This window comes from Drosophila obscura, unplaced genomic scaffold, assembly GCF_018151105.1.
Source record: "Drosophila obscura isolate BZ-5 IFL unplaced genomic scaffold, ASM1815110v1 contig_150, whole genome shotgun sequence".
NCBI lineage: Eukaryota > Metazoa > Arthropoda > Insecta > Diptera > Drosophilidae > Drosophila > Drosophila obscura.
In genome coordinates this window covers 10,982,253-11,003,373 of record NW_024542736.1, presented here as the reverse complement: position 1 = coordinate 11,003,373, position 21,121 = coordinate 10,982,253, and the positions used below count along the sequence as shown (strand labels likewise).

At 42.5% G+C, this 21,121-nt stretch overlaps 1 protein-coding gene across 1 annotated transcript in view; it reads left to right on the top strand.

Annotated features, from left to right (window-relative positions):
* Window positions 1-2,115: 2,115 nt before the first annotated feature.
* LOC111077196 overlaps window positions 2,116-21,121 on the top strand; it is a 105,396-nt gene continuing 86,390 nt past the window's right edge. Inside the window, exons 1-2 of the mRNA XM_041596417.1 lie at window positions 2,116-2,325; window positions 6,019-7,116. The gene's annotated coding sequence lies outside the window, so the exon portion shown is untranslated. The remainder of the gene's footprint in view (window positions 2,326-6,018; window positions 7,117-21,121) is intronic.

Below are 21,121 nucleotides of genomic sequence, written 5' to 3'. Positions count from 1 at the left end.
CTGCTCCCGGATACCAGCTGGACTCGCAAACTGGCCGGCGACTAAATGAAGTGTTGAGCGAAAGATCCGACCACGCCCCATACACCACGCCATACACCACCACCAGCACACTTGTGATGTACGTAAATTAATTTACTGTCGGCCATTTATGTTCCACCAACAAAACAAACCTTACAGGCAGAACATCACCGGCACCGTCACCGGCAACGACACCGACAACAGCATCATCGACAACAACAAGAGGCGCTGAATCAGACGAGTTGTTAGTCGCCTTATTGACAGACATAATTTGTAGCCGGCTAAAAAAGTTGCAGCCGCAAAAGTTTTCTAATAAATAACATTTAGCGCCGTCCACGGCAACGGCAACGGCCACGGCAACTCCCATAAAACACACAAAAAGTGAGAGACAAATCCTAATTATCGATTCGACAAGCGGCTGCAGATCCCCCATTGGATTTATGATTGACTTTTTTTTATTTATTAAATATTTACGAGCATATCTGGGGAATTTAATCTATGTATGCCTCCAAACGAGGTCAAAATTGAGTTTAGTCCAACAAATTAAAGCTTTAAAAATACTTTCTAAAATCTATATAATATTTTCCATATATTTGTAGATGTATAGATTCAAGCTCACTCCCTTGCTGACTGTCAGCCCGTGCAACTAGTTATTATCAATGCCGTTATTTAGCTGCCTGCCAGGCGTCCACGCAGCCCTTGGGGAGGGAAGCTAAATATGTGTATGTGTCTCGAATGGCGACCGCAAGTTGCGGATATTATCTGGAGGGTGTCACTTTGTTGGCAACAGATACTTAAGTGCTGTCCAGGCGGGTCTCCTGCCACATTCGCGGCATGCCGAGGCATCGCATGGCCTGGCAGGGCACAGGCTTGTAAGCGGAAGCACGCGACTGCGGCGGAAATTGCTGCACATGCAACGCACGCAGCCAGCCAGCCACTTGGCACCCTGCCACCCACAAATTCCACCTCATACCCTGGCAGCCCCCTTAGCGTCATCGAGATGCCATCAGCAGCATTCCGGGCGAAAATGAGAGGTTTTCTTTTCCCTTTTCCCCCTTTTTTTTTTTTTAACAAATTAAAGTAAAAATTACAATGCCTGGCATGCCATAAATACGAAAGTTTAAGACCTTGACAGCCATGACCAATTGACCCAATTGCTCGGCCATACTTTGCATGTGCTGAGGTGTTTGTGTGGGCGCTGCTGTAGGGCCGAAGGGGCGGGGGCGGGGGAGTCCGAGTGGGTGCCGGTCTTTGAGTGCTGCCCGAAATTGCAGCAGCAGCAGCCATCGTGAGAGTGGCCAAATTGAATTTGAAGCGCAATCCGTAGCAAACCTAAAATAAGGCCAGTCCCAAAGGCCTTAATCGCAGTGCCAACATTGACTTTAAGCGGCATTCCGGTCTGGCCCATGCTGAAAGTCCCACAGAAAGAGAGTACCACGGCTCTCTTAGCCGAAAGTTACTCTTCATTCGTTTTTATCCGGCTCGAAGTCCGTGCTCGTGCTCGGGCCAACGACACGACCTAGGCAATGGCAATGGCAACGGCAACGGCAAACGGCGCGCTTTCCTCGCCTGTCAGTTTGCCGCAGTCAAGCAATGAACAAGCAACGCGCGGTTGCCATAGCCCCGAGAGAATAGCCCCAAAGGATAACGATATCGTGGCCAGAAGTGAACCTCAGTGAGATCTTCCAACGGAACAGCCACAGGCTATACCCACACACGGAATTCATTTACTGTTTTACAACCCGCTCCGAGATAGAGAGTGTGTGCTTTGTATTAAAGTAGTGTGTGCCTAGTGTCCTCTAGTGTGTGTGTTTATGTGTGTGTGTGTGTGTGTGGCATCAACATGACCAGAGCGAGTGCAACCGCTGGCTGGCATTACTTCCGCCATTGTGGCGCCACCTCGGACTCGGTCCACGCAGATTGAGTTTGTGCTAAAGCCGCAAATCCAACGGCTAGTTGCAAATTCACAACGTGCCACTTGCAACGTGCCCCTGCCGCAACTAAAATACTGACACCTACGCTGTTTCCACATCTTTTCACCGCCCACACTCGTACTCAGTTTCGACCCCGTGTCCGTGTCCCGTACCCTTGCCCGTGCCCGTGCCCGTGCCCGTAGTCGTACCCGATCCCGTATCCGTGTTCGCGTCGCGGTTTGTTGAGCTGGCAGCCAAAAATGTCAGTTTAGCTGCCCTATTATCTCCATACACATATCCGGGGCTTTTCTGCATTCTCCGTGCCGTGTCGGTGTATCCGCGGGACATGTCGCTAAACAAAATGCAGCCGCTCCTCGACAGCATCGCTGGCCATGTAAGTGATATCTGTGCAGTGCCATATACATACGTATGGGTTGGATTTTTAGAACTGAATTTCGGTCTAGTCTGGGCTGCTGCACCTGCTACTGCATCAGCGCTCCTGCTGCTGAAGTACTACCACAATAAATTACCTGATAGAATGGCCTCCGGGCTGAGGCTTCTGACATGTTTTTGAATTGAAATGCAGCTGCATCAACTGCAGCCTCGAGATAGGCCAGGCCGTAATTAAATTTCAGACAATTTTATCAGAATTTACGACACACTTGCAGCAGCAGCAGTTGCCACACTACACCGCAGTTGCTGCTGCCACTGCCGTCATACAGCCATAATTCTTCTTCCTACTCCTTTTACACACACCGTGTACCCATTGTACCCGTCGCTACTCTTGGGCTAACCGTGTTCAATAACAACCAAACCATGTCGAAATCGAGCCGCGGGCCATATTTTTTTGTTCGGCCCTCCACTGTGTTCCTTTTTGTGTTGAAAAATTCGAAAAAACTAAAGTCAAACTCCATTAGAACGTACCGAAAGAAGAATGATTTATGTGAGGGTTATGCATCATCATATTTTCAAGGACTCCAAAACGGGTAAAGGATTGTGTGTGTATATAGATAGATAGGTGAGGTTATTGATCTTTTGACAGAGTTTTAAACTAACACAAAACGATGCGGAACATTTCAAGACAGATCCACATAAGTTTGCTGCGGAAGTGCAGTATGAAAATTAAGTTACAAGCTAAAGTTTCTAGGCATATCTCTCTTTAATATGTTACGTACATGCGCGTTTATTTAAAGCAATGTCAAAATAATGCTGAATTTTAATCATGTTCAGATATACCTAAAAGCCAAATAAACTGTTCAATTTCACTTTTTGGCCCCAACTTTAGTTCTAGATAGGAGCACTAAAAAAATAACTCCTATGGGGAAAGAAAATATGAAATGTTTGTATTGGAAAATGGTTTTTAGTTTGTTATCGAATGCAAAATGGGTTTGTGTACTGCAAATCGAAAAAAAAAACAAAAAACAAAAACCATTCATTTTGTAAAAAGGTAATATCGAACCAATAGAAACATTTCGAAGAATTTTAGATTTATTCAAAGATTTGTGCACTGTGTACAGAAAGTGTAAGTACATGCTTCAATTGATGTGGTTCTTATTTCAGGCGTAACATGTACGGGCTATAAATGTAGGTCATTATTTGGCTTGTATCCACCAAAGCGTAATAAATCACTGTTCTCTCGTTGCTCAAATTTAGTGAAATGCAAATAACATGACATTATTAATGATTTAGTTCAAATAAAACAAAAAACAAACGCAGGCACACACACACACACACACACACACACACTTATTGCACATAATAATAAAATATGAAACAAGGCAAATGCGAATCCAGTTTATGCCTTAACGATGACTGCCAGCCAACAGTTAGGAGTGGGGGTAAATATCGAATACCCGGTGTTTTATCAATTGCCATATCGCGTGTTCTGGATAAACACGAAAAAAAAAAACAAAAATAAATAAAATTCAGCAAATGAATGTAACGAAAATGAAATGGCTGCGAGTTGAACAATGAATCCACGTTTCATGTTGCTAGCCGAAGAGCGACCCACAGAGCATACCAAGTGTGTGAGCTGTTTGGACAACAAGGAACTCAATAGCGACACAGACAGACACACACAAAGAATATATTTAGTTTCAAAATGGTATTCTCATGCTCCTATTTTCCTTTCATTTTCTGGCACTGCCATTTTGTTAGTAGCCATTAGCTATTTGTTGTTTGTTGTTTGCTGTTTGCCACTAGCTGTTGTTCCCTGCTAATCGAAGTTTATGTTTTGCATTCATGTACGAATAAGACAGTTTGAATATGCCCCCGAGCCAGATAGCATCTAGGCAAGGCCACACCCACACGCCCGCTTCCAACTATTGTATCCAGCTATCGTCTATTGCCTATCAGCTACCGATCCCACTCCTCTGATGTTGCTACCATGTTCTCATGTTGCGAATGTCAGTTTAATACAAATGAACTGTTTATGTTAATAAATGAGCTCACCGGTTTAAGGGTATACCGGTGGAGCAGGGCCAGGCCACTCAGTAATGTGAGGTACAAGGCGGATGTGGATGGATATGGGCATTGAGTTGGGTGGCAGGCAGGGCTCCCCAAAGGGGGGAGCATTACATCATTAAGGCAACACCTGCTGCGTTGCTGTGTGTGTGTGTGTCAGGAGTCGGTGTTACAGGAGTGTGTGTCAATGTCAAGAGGCGCCTACGCATTTTGGCTCAATGCCACCTTCTCAGCTTGCCTCCCTGCTCGTGCTGCAAGCAAATTACAGCTAATTAACATTTCTAATTTTTTTTTTTTTTTCAATTTATGCCACACACATTGTGCATGATTCCTCTAGGACTACACTCAGCGGAAAATTATTAATATTAAATTTTTGTTTACATTAATTTTAACCTTCAAATTTACACTGAAACTTCACACAGAATGAACCCAATTGAAACTTCAAGCGTTTTACAGATTTAAACTGTCTATAGTTTTTTTGTTCATATTTTATATGCATTTTTTACCATACAAATACAATTGAAATTGCTGTAAAGTTTAACTTGAACAAACAAATTTTGTAACAACTTTTTATAATGCAACAAAAGCAAATGATTACGTGTTAAGGGAGTTTTTTTTTAATAAAATAATGCTCTTAAAGATTTGACAGCTAAAATAATTAATATGTCAATTCAAATTAAATTTGTTTATGTTTCAACTTTGTGTATTTTTTTTTTATTAAGGATTTCACAGAATAAACATTATTAATGTTTTTATTTCATTTGTACTTGTGTTTCTTTGTGTACATATGTATGTATGTACAATGTACATTCGTATTTATGTCTGATACTTGATTCAAACAAAATTGACTGAAATACCTCTGCAGTTTTACTTATACATCAGCCGATTTAGTTTTAATTAAAATTGCAAAAGGCTTTAATTAGACAAATTTGTACGGATTTTTTTGTGGGAATAAAATATTGCATAACTAATAAAATGACGAAGAAAATACTTTACTTTTACTTCTCCCGAATTACCTTAAATCGTGTTTTTTCTCAGTGCAGTCAGCTGTGAGCCGACCGTGAGCGTCTTTGCCGCTCTGTTGGGCGTTTAATAGCCGGAAATCTGTCTATTTCCGCTTGCCGTGGCGTTGATTATACTTAATAGATGACCGACTGTAGGAGCTTTCGCTCTCCCCTTCTCGGACTGCTAATTTTTCTTTTCTCCTGCTGCCATTCAGTTTTCTGCCTGAAACTCGAGTATTAGTCGAGCTGTAATTATGCTCTAATTATACCCCATATGGTTGTGTTTTTGTGTGCGGGGGTTGCTGTTCTTGAGGTGCAAAGAAAAATCTCGGCTCTGATGTAATTACAACCCTACAAGTAAAAAGCTTGGAAGCTCCTAAGGGTCCTAATCCCAGTTGTTTCAGTTACGTACGAGACAGGTGGAACGGCGTAGAGGCCGCCAGATAATGGGCCAATGCAAGGAATGGCATACAGTCGGGTTGATTGGCATTGCATGTGCCTAATTAGGCTGTCAATTGTATGGAATTATGCTAGTTAGCTACAAATAATTTCCTATACAATTATTTAAAGGTTCAATTTATTCAATAATTTGGTAATCTCTGTATTTCTTCTCTTTTCAGGCATATTAATTCCAAGAACTCCAATCACTCCAATCACACGAGATGAATTATTAAAAACAAATCACAAACACACACTACAAAAAAGTGTTTAAATTAAAGGAAACATTTAACTAAAGTAATAACTCTAACGATACATATCAAATCTAGTCTGATTTTATTTTACTAATAAATATAAGAAATAAATCAATTTATTTCATAATCAATTTTATTCATAACAAAGTGCTAAATTTATTAAGAAAGCAAAGGAATCTTCAAGTGAAAATATAATAGAATTTTATCAAAAACCAGAAATATTTTAAATAAAAAGTATCCATCAAAAAGTATTTCGTTTATTAAATTGAGTGTCTCTAGTCACAGTCACTGTAATTGAACGGAAATACAAATCACGCGAGTTTTCCTCTCTAAATAAAGAACACACACATACTCGTGCATACATATATAAATTTACGTTTACCTATGGAGAAAAGTGTGCCCGAGAGTGAGTCCGGAGTTCCGTGCGAGTCGCGGCAAATCGCTTTGTCATGTAATGTCTTTATGCCTCTCGGCGGATCAAGTGCTTAAGCGATAAGCGAAAGCAGCTGCTCGGCTCCGCGTCGTTCTGCTCTGGATTTTATATGCATAAGTGAAAGCACGCATGGCTATGCCCCTGCAATAAGGTGAAGGGAGCCAGGAGGACCAAGACAAGGCCTAAGAATTCTATCGCGCCACACACGACAACGGATTAGCTGCAACGTAAAAAGCGCTCCAAACACAAATAGAAGGAAACAAAAGTAGCAGAACAAAGGCATAGTGAAGCCCAGCAGGAAGCTGGGATTTGGACCCCATCGCATCCATCCTGCCGAGCATGTGGCGCCTGGCGACGGCTCCTGGTATGACGTCAACTGTGTGTGAATGGGCCAGCAATTAAGCTGTTAACGATGCACGCGCTCTCTCAAGCCCCAAAGCAACAGACTGACAGACAGGGCCCCCGATACGGCGACCGGTAACGCGTCCAGGACCACCCAGATAGATATACAGATAGAGACATTTACGAGCATAAGCGAACCCATGAAGAATGCATGCAGCTCCGCTGCGTCCAATGCCGCTGATTAATTCCAAGTAAGTTGATGAGCTTTGCTTTTTTACGCTTCTTTTTAACGATACCACTTTGACGCTTTACGATGGAGTGTGCCACTGGCTCCAGATGGGTGTGGATGGGGAGCCAACAAACGCGTTAATTTCTTGTAATCATCACAGTTTTAAAATGAAGCAAGCATTGAAGAGTGGCTAGGGGCATTTGGGGAATAAGTAGTCCAGGAAGAAACAAATGGAAAATGTCGAAACTTGAGTACACTTGCCGAGTTTATTACATCTAAATATAACTTTATATTTTATGTTTTTTCTCGAAGTTGATAATGGAAAATAATATATGTATTAGTAGTTTCATTATGTTCCAATTAATTAACTATTTATTATTATGTTAAGCTATTTTATTTGATATTATTTATTAAGTAGACTATAGCTTTGTTTCTGTACAAAATTAGAATAGCTCTTTGTACACCATGGGTTGAACTTTGTTGTATTCAAAACCCTTCATTGAAAATTGAACAACCTATTTTAAATTCTTATCCTTTATGCTCTTGCAACCAGCAATCAAACAAATTTTGGCAAAATTTTCCATTTTATTCATGTAATTTCGTTTTAAAATTAGATTACAGACATTTGCCTGTGGGTAGCGTCCAAAATGGGAGCATACTTTTCATCGCTCATCAAAAATGCGAACGAAATTATAAAGAGATAGACCGACGCGTTGAAAGTGGAATGAGTTTTGTTTTTGTTGCTTTTGCTTTTGCTGCTGCTGCTGCTGCTATTATTGTTAGGCCAAGCTTGTGTACTAAAAATACAACATCGAAACATGTAGTAGAGGCAGCCGCAAGGTCTGCTTCTCATAGAAATGTATGGAGGAGAGAGTTTGCCTGGCATTTTGTTTGCCGAAAATTGGACAGCAAAACAAATACACGGAATACTTGAAAGCAAAATCTTGGCAAGACAGCTTCGGAAAGTCATCTAATTCCCTGAATTCAAACACTTTTGCCAAAGCCATAGACTAGCATACACATGCATAAATTCGTAGTTGTTTGTTGGCAGCCTTTGAAAAGTCGGTGAAATAAATGTGAATGGAAGCCCAAGCCCGAGTGATGTGTCTACCAACCAAGAAGCAGAAGCCAGCAGAGCCAGGAGCTCAGCCTAAAACAGGCAATTCATAGGCAGTCGGGCTGCCAGCTTGGCTTCAATGGCGCCCATTCACCGGCTTAAACACACATACACACACGGAAAGTGTGTGGCATCGACATACTCGTATGTGTGTGGATGTGGCATAAATCAAGCCCATGGAGGCCACTCTCGCACAGATACAGACGTGTGGGAGGGGAGCCTTCCAATGCTGCTGCCGATGGCGCTTAAAGGCATTTTCGCAAAAGTTTCCGACTCGAGCATTTCAATCGTCTGTTTTATTGCTCACATATTTTATGCCGTTTATGCTCAAAATTCAGTTCAACTCTCACACATCGCGAGTCTTACACTTACACAGTAAGGAACTTGGCTTCCACCAGTCTCTCTCCCTGTGTCTGTGTGTGTGTGTGTGTGTCTTGTCCTGCGGCGTTGAGCAAGCAGCAACTCTTGCCACGGCTAAGGAAAAACCGCAATGCGGCACATTATGCGCGATGAAATTCCCTCAAGTCCCTTTCAGTCCCAAGCTGAAAAGGGAAAACGCAGCCGCGAAAGAAATGCGCAAATGTTTGCCCCAGCGCCAGTCGTGGGCGTGGCCGTGGTTGGACACGGCTATTTGGTTGCATTCAACTCGTATTCGCAGACTTGCCATGCTTCCGCCACGTCTTTGATAAACCTGGAGTCACTCCGAGTGTTTGGCTTGCGTTTCTGTGTATTTCCGAGTTTTGTTGTTTTGTTGTTTTGCGTCTCTCCGGTTTTAGCCAACCACAAAAAAAAACAAATAATTAATTAATGCTTTTGTGCGTGAAAATGTTGTTTAATTGTGCACCTGCCGGCCGCTGTCTGCGGCTGACGGTGCGGCTAAGTAAATATTAATGTTTGCCTTTGTGCGTTGACATAGCGCATACGCCGCGTGGCTTTAAATTTATGTCTGCCACTGACAGGAGGAACTTTGGGTCGCCTTTTGATTGAAATGTTTGTCAAGTTTATTTGCTCGTGGCGTCTTATAATGATTTGCCACCAGCAGCACCAGTGGCAGCATAAGAACCAACAATCATAAAGCCTGTCACCAATGTACACACTTTTGTGTGTGCTCTGGCCCAGCATGGCCAAAAGATGAGATGAGGATCTCGCCTTTGCATAGGGACCATAGCGACCATGAGACACGATGGTTGGAAGACGCTTCGGCTTCCATTAAGACAAAGACGGGGGGCCACTCGCTCACATATCGATTTTTATTTACTAATGAAAAGTGAACATAAAAAGCAAAAGACACTTAACCCTTTTATTGAATCGGCCACGCAATCTGCAGATGACGTCAGATAGTCGGCACTGCCTGAATGAGCGAGTGACTGGTTCACTGACAGGCCATGCGGAGGCTACGGTTCGGCTCAGTGCCTGCCCAAGAGGCAGAAGCGGTCCTTCCATTGAAATAATTCCTTAAAAACATGGTGCCATACCAGCATAGACAATATTCCGACTTAGGGATATCCTTTACCCAGAAACTATACAAAAATCGATGCATACGAGAATCTTTGTGGTACATCATGACATACAAAAAATCACAGAAGATTGCACGACATATACGAATATATGTATGCGTAATGGCTTTAGGGATTGTGTATGAATATATGTATATACCTTATGGGGATCAGAAACGCTTCCATCGGCCATTAACAAACATTTGCTGGAGCACAACATACCCTTTTACTCAACGAGTATCGGGTATAACAAGACTGCCATGCTGGTTGAATGTGTGTCGCTGTCTGTCTACCTCTCGAAGCGCACACATCACGCCTCTGCCAATGGGTGGCTGTGTGGCTCTGGGGCTGGGTGTTGGGTTGTAGAAGCGTTTAACCCACATAATAATTACTGTACTGAAAGGTTAAAGCGGCCGCAGTGGCCCAGGCATGGGCCTGGGAAATAATGTGAAAAGTTTGAGTCGATAATGGCGGCAAATGTTTAGGGGGTACTGTAACTTGGGTATGAATTGTAAAAATAAAACTTCCTGCTGTCTTGTAATCGGGATTACTAATTGCTCCGATATTTTGCCAACCCTGCGCTGGCGCCTATTCAGTCCCATAATTCCCAAGCAACGCATCGCTGGACTCGAATTCTTTTCCCTCTATTTTTGGTATTTCACATTTGCGATTGAGTGGTGAACAGTGCGCGGTCGGCTGCATGTGCCACTTCCGCTTGATAGCGTCATGGTTCCGGATCCGTATCCGTATCGAGTGGGTAGCGGCGGTGTGCTGGGAACGTGTGGCAATGTGCCCTAAGGAGGTATGGGCTCCGTGTGGCTCCCATTCCAGGGCAGTACACTGCAATGCTGAAATAGAACAGGGTTTGCGTGACATTTGCGCGTTAGTCTCGAAATGCGTTTGTTTTGATGGCCGGGGACAGCAAGGAAATGCCACATTCAGACCCGTTTTGGTAGTTTTTTTTTTGGTTTTTTTGCAAAGGTTTATTAGTTGTTTGTCTGTTTTCCATCTAGGTTGTGGAGAGGGGCAAATGCCAACATTGTATTGTAATCTGCCTGCCCATTAATATCTCACATGAAAATGTTGGCTAACTTTGCATAGCAATTTGTGTAATTTACATACATTTTGTTTAAGTTTTTTAATGTACTTAATTAGGAGGTTGACTCCTGCCTACAAATTAATTATAGCCGAGATTCATCGAGCACATGGGTATATTGTACTCGTTAAAATGTAATATAATAAATTGGTTAGAGTTCTCTGTCCAGATCTACTGGGAATAGTCGGTCTTGTGTCAGAGATCTTCAGTACAAAACCTAAATTCCTTATCCCATTCTTCAGCAGAATCTTAGTTGAATAAGAAGTTTTAGATATTACACGCAGAAGAAAAATCTAAAGTTTGAATATTTACATTAAGACTTAAAAATTATACCAACAAATTTCACTCTGGAATAAAATAAATTACATTTTTACATTTTAAAAGTAATAAAAAATATTTGATTTAAATATATTTCATATTTAAATAAAATATAATAAAATATAAAAATTGAATAGATTATTTATTTATATATATGTATATATTTGCATAAAAATCAATGTAAATTTCACTTATTCACTTTAATTTATTTTATTACCATTAAAAAACCGGATATTAAATTTGAATATGAGTGTAGAGACTAAAAGTCACAGTCTAAAGTATTTTATGCCCTAAGGTTAGATCAAACAACGAATTAGTTATTTTGTAAAGCTACCCCCTGGCGGTTAAGAATAAAAAAACACCCCATTGGATACATAATTTTGAATACATGTACAGTAACCTGATTTTCTTTTCGCCTGTTGAGTTAAGGGAATTCTATAGCGAGAATGCTGACTACGCTCTGCAGACTGCTCTTAAGAGAACTGACCACTTGGACCTGAATTGAAGGCAGCACTTTAATCTCATGATCCCTAGGGGAAAAAACCGTCGGACTATTTCCTGCCTCCGTCCCGGTCCCAGTCTTAGTCCCGGTACAGTGGTTAGCTTTAATGTGAGTGCGAGGGAGTTTTGTGTTTGTCTTGAAAGCAGAAACTGCATTTAGTATGCAAACAAAATGGGAACAAAACTGTCGTTATTTATGCAAACCTAACTTCTGCTCTTTAGAAATTATTATTTCGCTCTTTTCACATTTGCCTTTTTCCCGTGGCTGTTGTTGCCTCGTTGTTTCTCTTGCTGTTGCCAGTTGGTTTGCATTTCCGTCTTTATGTTTGCTCACACACACACGCATCCACACAGACAAGGCAGCACGCACACATACACAGAGCTCACACAAGCGGCACACGGAAGCACAGACGCATAATGAATCGGTCGGAGCAGTTGGCTTGGTTCCTTCCGTCTCGTCTTCTGGCCTCGCATGCTGCATCCTTTGTCCCGAGCTACGGAGCACTCTGCAATGGCTAAAGTCATAATAAGCTGAAATGTCAAAGCCATGGTTAAAGCTGTTGCCTCGTTTAATCAATTAAAGCCAAATACTATGTGTCCTATGAAGGGACAAATAACAAATGAACAAAGTAAAATAGGGAGCAATTACCGATTACAGACTATGGTTTACCCCTTACTTAGCGCGATTCTATTCGCAATATGGATTGAATTTATTTCATAGAATGTTTAAAACAAAGGATTAACTCCGTTTGTCTAAAGGACAGACATACCGAAGCACATGTATAGCTACATCAGTTATATTAAAGACGCACGAAAACAATATACCCTTGAACTCCCACGCGTAGAGGGTATACAAAATTATAGCGCCCATTGAGCCAGTCCCAGTTATCACGTGGCCCCGAATCGAGGGACAAAGCTTCGTCGCGCCATCACCAAATGAATGGCCACCTGACAGGCTTCTATTAGGGCCAGGCCAGGCGAGGCTAGCCATAGTCGTATGCCATTCCCCACGCGCTGGGGATGGCTAATTTGCCACAGGCCTTTGGCCAGTAGTCAGTCGCTCCTGGACGGGGAATTATATGGCGCGGGCAACATCAACGAGTCGCCATCTCAACAATCACTTTCCAAATATGTCAACATAATTAATTTTCAATTATCCCGGTGACATTTGCCGTACACACACACACACACACATACATTCCATTATACTGTAGCTAATTGGGTGGGGCACGGAGAGTGGCAGGGCGTTCTCTATTATTATTAATTGTAGTGGAGCTACCATTGTTGGTGTCGCCCCACTGGTGTCACTTAGTATAATTGAGCGGAATTTGATGGAAAGTAATTTACAATTCCGTTGCTTTACAATTGATGAAAGTAAATTATTTTTGATGATCGCAACGATATGAATATATTAATCACAAACAAAAATACCAATACCAACACCAATGAGAGAGTTGTCATAGTTTTTTAGCCGCTGGCATAATTCATTCCGCTGTCCTTCACACCGATACACGGACACACTGACCCTGACCCTGTGGAAACCGCAGTGGGTGACAAGATTGTGGTTTTCCCTCCTGTGTGCGTGTGTGAGAGGATGTGTGATTTAATGGCAGACCATCAATTTGACGCCTTCGAATTAGGCCACAACAGCCCACAAGGAATGGTGACAGAAAGGGAGGAGCAGAAGGAAAGAGAGACAGAGAGAGAGAGAGAGTAAAGTAGAATATTCATTTCGGGTGCCCCGAAATCTTCGTTTCGAATTGAAAACGTGTCAGATGGCAGAGGCAGAGACCTTTCACCCAAATTAAATTGGAGCTCCAGCCCGAAAAACCTTTTTATCACCTTTCGTTAATCAAAATTCAAAAGTCGGTAAATGTAGCGGAAATAATGAGAAATGCATGGGCAACCGGATCGGATCGGATAGGATTCATTCCGGCTGCCGCCTTCTGCTGCCTCGTTTATCGGATCCGGACTGGGGGTAGTTGGTTTAATCATCGCCGCCGGGGCCGGGTGTCAAACCACAACGTTTTGCGAGAGCTTCCAAGCTGGCTGCCGATTGCCTGGGCTGCCTGTCTGCTTGTCTGCTACTTTGCTTTCCGTTTTGCATAATAAATGTCACAGCTCACGACAACGAACGAGAATGAACTACAATGGCAATAGGAACCAGGATGAGAAAGAGAAACAGAATGAGAATGAGCAGCAAAGAACAAAACAAGTCGCTTAACAAGCAACAACTACTTATGCTCAGGTGGAGGTGGCGCACGGTAAAGAGAACACAATGCGAATGCGAATGGGCAAAAATGGCATGGCATGGCAAATGGCAGAAAAGGAATCTTAACCGGAATTATTCATAATGTTCAAGAGGCACGCATACATTTGCATTTCACGGATATGAGTGTCACTATCAGCAGACGAGGGCAAAGGCCGGGGCGAGACATTAACGTGCTGGGTGAAATAGAACCACAGCAGATGAACAGAGACAGAGGCAGCTGCAGAGACAGGCCTTCGATACAGAACCAAACCAACCAGGCAAGTCATTCAATTTGGCTCCCCAACATAGACACACACACAAACACCCAACAGATATACACTAATAAAAGTGAAAAGGGACGTGAGCAACGCTCGTAGAATTTCAAACATGTTGCACATCCGCCTTCACGCTACCTTTCTTTCTCTCTCCGGCAATCAGTAGAAACTAAGCATGAGGCGTACGAGTACGGCACGGAATGGCATGGAATGGAAATGCTGCCAGCGACAGGAAGAGAAGCCAAACATCTAGCGGAATCAGCAAGGCAAACAGAAAAGGAAGGACAAGGGCCCAGAAAAAAAAAAAACAAATTCAAACACAACAAAAGGAGACAAATAATTAAAGTAAAAAGTTTCCTCCATCACTTCTCTTACTTTATTTATTTATGCACATTTTTTAGTACCCTACCTGGAGGTATATTCATTCTGTATGTATGTGCTATGCATAAACTAAAGCATATGTATATTGAATGGAGGAAGCTGGTTCAAAGGAGGATCTTATGTTTCTGTTAAAGCTTATCAAAGCTAAATAAATTATAAGAAATAAGAAAACAAACTTATCTCCAGCCGAAGTGAAGTAACATAAAATTAAGAAAAAGACAACGTTTAACATATCGTTTTATAAAAACCAAAAATTCAGAGTTAAATTGAACTCCTAAGTTAAACAATTCGAGTATAAGAGCATTTAATATTCGTCTGATTGAATTGTTTGAGTTTGGTTCTTATTCATTTCACGTTGATTTGGCGGCCCGGTCAGGCAAGCACAGAGCCAGAAATACTTATCAGTCAGGCCGTGGAAAAATCATCAAGGTCAAAACGTTGATGGCACTCGTCTTGTGCCCCCATTGCCATGGTTACGGCGGTTAGGTCAGGTTCCGGGATACCGAAACTTTTCTCTTATTGTTGGTTCGTCTGCTTCGCCTGGCTGCCTTTGACAACGGCTCCAATGACTCGATGGCTGCCTCTATGTGTGGCAAATTGTTAGCAGCCAACATACAGGGACAGGGCCGACGGGGGAGATCTAGGCGGCATTTCCTTCTTTAGGGTCGCCGTTTATCGCAGAGCCGAAAAAGTAATTTTTTTTAAAAGTTCACAACTGCCGGGTCTGGCTGGGGCCAAAAGGGTCGAGGATCCTGAACGAGTGTCAAGTGTTATTGACGATTTGTTGATGATGTTGCACAAAGGCTGAGGGAAGGCAGACAAGAATGGGGGATAGTCGGTGAAGGGGAATTGTCTGCGAATAGAAATCCGGGAAGGGACACGCGCTCATCCCGGATTCCTTTTGTTGTAACTTGAGTGACGCTGGTGGACGGGACACCCGGCTGGTTGCCTTTGCCACCACAAATCGTCCGTAGTCTGGGCATCTGTTGTCTATCTTGGCTCAGTTTTCAATCTCCGGTATTTCCATTGCATATGCTAAGCGGTGGAGCTGAAGTTGTCCCGTCTCTGTCGTTTTCAACACAAAGGAGAATTTTTCGACTTGCCTTTCAGCAGTTTGCTCATTTAAATGCTAAAGCTGAAGAAATTGCTAAGGCTGTGACTTTGTTCCATGGGAATGGACATGGCTCATCAGGAGCAGCACCAACAATGGCCAAGGTAAACACGAAGAGCACCAGAACATCTTTTCACTGCGATAACAGAAATATTTCTTCATTCAGCGCCCGACACGGACACGTAACATTTTTATCTCCTATTCAAAGTGCTGGCCTTGCCGCTGTCTCGGCGGATACGATACCTTTGGCGCATGTGGGTGCCAGTAAGCCCAGGTCGGCTACCGTCCTACCGCCGTCCACCCACAAAAAACTTTTCAAGTGTTGAGCAATAATCAGAAAGGCTGGACGGGACAGGACGGGATGGGGGCGACATGCCAGTCGACTTGCAAAAGTTTTCGTGTTTCGTGTTCCGGGCATTGCTTAAATGGGTTTATGGGTTCATTTGCAGTTGTAATAGGCGTTGAAATGGCTGGGATTTTGGCCTTTTATTCCGCCGTGTCCTTGCTGGTTTTGTTCTACTTGTTGTGGGGATTTCTCCTAATTCGTTCCTTCATCTTCTTGATGGGCTGCAAATGAAGGCATGCCCCTAAAGTTAATTACACTTTGACCCAAAATTTGAAGGCAACTTCTTTTCATTTCTGGTATATTTCTTCTTTTTTTTTTCATTTTTTTTTATGGACCATCATCCATTTGGTGTCGTCCCCATTCCAGCCGTTTAGAGGCTATAAACAATTTTGTATTTCAATTAACCAAGTGGACACGGCACGAAATCAATCGCAATTGAATGATGAGCTGCAAACTGCGGAAACAGGCACAGGACACACTCGAGCGATGCTCGACGAAATGAATCAAATCAAATATTTATTGTTTTCGATTCAATAAATTTTTATCACTCACCAGGGCAGCATAGCCCACGCCAAAGTCACGAGTATCGAGTCCGTCCCGAGCCCCGTCAAAGTGACATGGCCAGTGGTTCCAGAGGGCGTGGTTCCATGAGGTGTAAAATATAGGAGTGACAATGCCGCTGGCGACATCACATGGCAGCGCACACTCACTTTCACTTATCCTGCGTAGCTGGAAAAAAGCGGAAACAGAAGCGAAAAATAATAATCATAAAATTGCGAATGAAATTCACAAATAAATACAAATCGAAGCATACACACATACATATATATGTACATATGTAAGTACATTTTGCTCGTATATATTCATATGGTTGATGGAGGGGTGTTTATGCGAGAGCCCAAAATTCGAACATAAAGAATTTGCAATTTGAAAGGGATTTACGGTGCCTCGTAAAACAAACACAATAAAAGATCAAACGACATGACAGGCTAAGACCCCTTACTGCCAACATTGTCCCGGCCTGCGGCTGGAGCAAAATGTCAAAAGGGCTGTCATATAGTGGGTCGAAGGATGGGTCCTAAAAATGTGCGACATGATGGCAAAAACAAGAAGAAACGGGAAGGAAGCTTCAGGGGCCGAAGCTCAGGATACCCTTGACCAGTACACAACTTTGGCAATATTTTTTTAGGATTAGTTATGTTAGAAATTTTATATTTTTAAATTAAACAAACAAAATATGTATTGTTTTTATTTTTAGTTTTAACCTGGTTTCTTGAATGTAATTTTCTTGGCAAAGATTTGCGCTGCTAGCTATAAAACTGTAGGACTCTTCTGTTCATACGAAAAATCAGTATACCCTTCGCCCGTCTAGAACAACAGACGAGGGCCAAAGACGACAAAATAAAAGTAAAGCAAAAATTTGGTGTGACAACTTTGCAGGCAGCCAGATCGAGATGGATATGACAAGGCCAACGGAAATGTCAGCTCACGCACTCCCTCACACATGCACACACACACATACTCACGCAAGTTGGCGAATTGTTTTTCCTTGGCTTGTTGTTGTCGCTTCTGTTGGTTGACGTTTTAATCGAATCAATCCGAAGGCAGAGCGTGCCGAAAAAAAAAAGAAAAAGTTATAAACTTGTTGGCAGTTGGATTGAGAGTTGATGTGGTTGTGGTTTTGGGTGTTTCGGCGTGGTAAATACTCGTACGTATGCATACTCATGGGGAAGCTGCTGTTTTCCCTATTTCCTTCTAACAAGCTAATTTACGCAACAATATAAAAGTTGTTTGCTTGTTTTCTCCATTTCGGCAGTCAGGTTCCATTTTGGCAGGCATCCGTTGCAAAATGAAATGATTTTCGGCTCCCTGGGTTGCAAAGCCAATGAGTAAATGAAAATTACGTCCATTCGATTGGCCTGTCCGATGGCTCTGGCCAACTATGATTTGATTCCTTCATCCTACACATGCACATATGACTCGATATTGTTATTAGGCCAAAAGAGAAGCTGCCTAAATAAAATTGGATATCTACCAACAACAGCTAAAACAGGAAGCGCACTTCTCTGCGTATATGCAGGCAATCTCCGATTGAATTTGTGCAGGGCAGAAATGGTAGCAGGGGAACAGAATGCCATTAGTCGAATTGATACATCCCACATTGAATTTTAATTGAAAATCCATTGAATTCAATTCTGAATGCCTGCCTGCCTCGTAAACAAATGTCAACCAGACATTGATGATGAAACCCATTCATACAGGTTCATACGACTGCTGTCTGGGCTGGGGGGATTTAATTTGTGATTTAATAAGCATGGCTGCAATTATGCAAAATAAATAAATTAAAAATAAGTTGATGCAACTTCTGTGCGCTACCTGAATCATTGGGGAGTCATCGTCATCGTTGTCAAGGCATCATTGCACATGAGTGAGATGAGTGGCACGCCCGAGTAAACAAACTACAGACATAATCCAATTAATGTCGAATTTAAATGCTTGAGACTATATGGCATACACTGACAGGCACTGGGATCAGGAGCAGCATTAGTTCAGCTCGATTCCTGGCCAACCTGGCGCCTGCCAGCAGCCAGCAAGAACGATTCACATTTCAGCTGGATGCCACAACCGCAAAGGGGTACAAGTTACTCATGGGAACGTGGTGCAAAAAGGAAACTTTTTCTGCGACGTAGATAGTTTTTCCCCAACAGCTCTCGGGTGTGTGCCTGTGTGGGCGTATCAGCAGGCATATATACTGTACTCTGCTGTATGTAGCACGTACATAGATAGCAGCTGAGTGGCCTCCTACGAGTACTATATAGTATGATTGTGTGTGTGTGTGTGTGTACGTAATGCGTCATGTTCGAGTTTATCGCTCGAGCCGAGCCCCAAAATTGCCATACCGGGGCAGCACACAGATGACGAGACGTGAACGTGGAAGAGACGGGCGCGCCGGGCTGTGGGCAGCTCCAGGATCAACTGTGGCCAATGTTGGCGGCAATGTCTCCCACTTTGACAAATAAGCGGGGGCCGGACAGATGGCAGAAGTCAGGAGTGTGGCTGTGGGTGTGGGTGTGGAAGCTGAGCATGTGCCAATATGCTGCCGGTAATGGAACCGCAAATTGAACCAGTCTAGAGCAAAGGCGGAAGCTGTCCCGCCTGCCAATTGCAACTAGAGACAAATTCAAGAATTCAAGAAATATGATTTCGATAGACTGCATTGTGGGGCAGATGCGGCCCATGCGGCTGCCGATGCTAGTACTGCCATGAAACACATTTTATGCATTCGAATCTAATTAGATTTCCATGCCATTCCATTCGATTTGAACGATTAAATGATGGGACGAATGAATGCACATAAACCAACACATGTGCCGTGGGGGGTAGCATTTGTTGGGGCCAATTGGAAATCAATTGCCACTCATTTCAATTTGAGCAGAAACTAAGTGGCGGAAAAAGGCCAACGGAGCGTGATAATGCACTGGGGTCGAACGCGTCCGCCGACATTCACAATTCACACGCGATGCTGTCAGTCGGCTGGCACTATGAATCCTTTTGGATCTGCTTGGGCCAGAGATGGAGATGGATAGATGGCTGCCTAAGGCTTTCACCTGCCTCAAAGGGCTTGAGTTCAGTCAAGCCACAGAGAAGGACAAACCGCAGAAGGTGGGAAGGCAATTGTCCTTTGGCTGCTTTGTATTTGTGCCCGCCACTCGACTTTGCCTGCGACTGTTGCTGCTGCCACTTATCTGGCTCTGGCCCTTGCTGTTGTCCTGGCAACAAGATTTATGCAAAACGTATTTATTTGTTGTTGTCCCGGGCAAAAGCTACAGAAATCTCGACTGGAACCCCTTGGCCAATTGTTGACTTAGTGGTTGCTGGCCAGTATTACGACAGCTGCTTTGCAACTTTAATCACTGGAATGCTCTCCCTGCTCATCAAATTAAATGCCAGTAAAAGCAGCTGTCGGGGCTGAGAGCTTGGTCAAAACTAAATAAAAAGTGGGCGGCGGTCAAGCTGGAACAAGCTGTAAATGTGCTAAAAGGCAAGATGAATTGCCGGTTATTATTACCAACTTCATTTGTTATGCACTCAAATGGGCGGCTAACTGGGCCACGAGCCAAGGGTCCGTTGAATGAGGTCAATCCTCAAGATTCAGAAAATTCACGAGAATTTTCACCCATTAAATTCACCTTGTGCTCCGGGGTGCAAATGTATATTAATTATTAATGGCATTCTTATTCTGGGAATCCATTAATCATAATTATAATTTATGCATGCTTCTGCCGTACCTTTATTTTTTTTTGCAGTTTCATTTCTGCACTTTTATCCAACAATTGTCACTGGCTCACGGCGGCTTTTGGCCTCCATGTAGCTCATTAGCATTCGCACGGATAATAGAAATTTAAGTTGTAAAATCAATAAAGTGCCACATTAATTATTACAGCAACAGCAACAGAAAACAAAAAACAATGCAATCACGCGACGTTAATAAATCCCCAGGGTTATATTCAAATCTGCGGATAATTAATGTGTAAAATCGAAATGGCAGTCGGCCATTATGCAGATTAATATAGCAGGGCATAGCAGATTACCATTCCTAGGGGCCCGGGGCATAGAAATTAATTCATAATTATCTGAATAAGCTGCAGCGGTAAGACACCTCACGGTACATATGTATGCAGATGTGGATCTTTACTTGAGTGTTACATTTTCAATGTGGCAATAACATATTAATATATACTGGAATCATCGGTTATTATAAATTGGTCTGCTCCGTTTTATTCCGGCAAATGATTTATTTAGTCATGGGAGAACTACTGTGCAAAACTTATTAATAGCTTTGCATCACAGAGATTAGTCGACTTATCCCAATGAAAAATACTTTGCCACTGGTATATAAAAATAATCTATTGAAAGTTTATTCAGAATACATATATTAAATACATTTTTTGTATACTATTTTCATTGTAAATTTCTAAGTATCTTCAAAGCTCTTTCTTATTATTATTTTTTTAAATTTATGTTTTGATAATTTTGTTTCAGATAATGATTTTATTTTAGTCGGTAACACTAACTTTTACTTACCGAATTCGTTGTCAAAGAGTATCCTCAATTTGTTCTTCTCTTATTGTTTT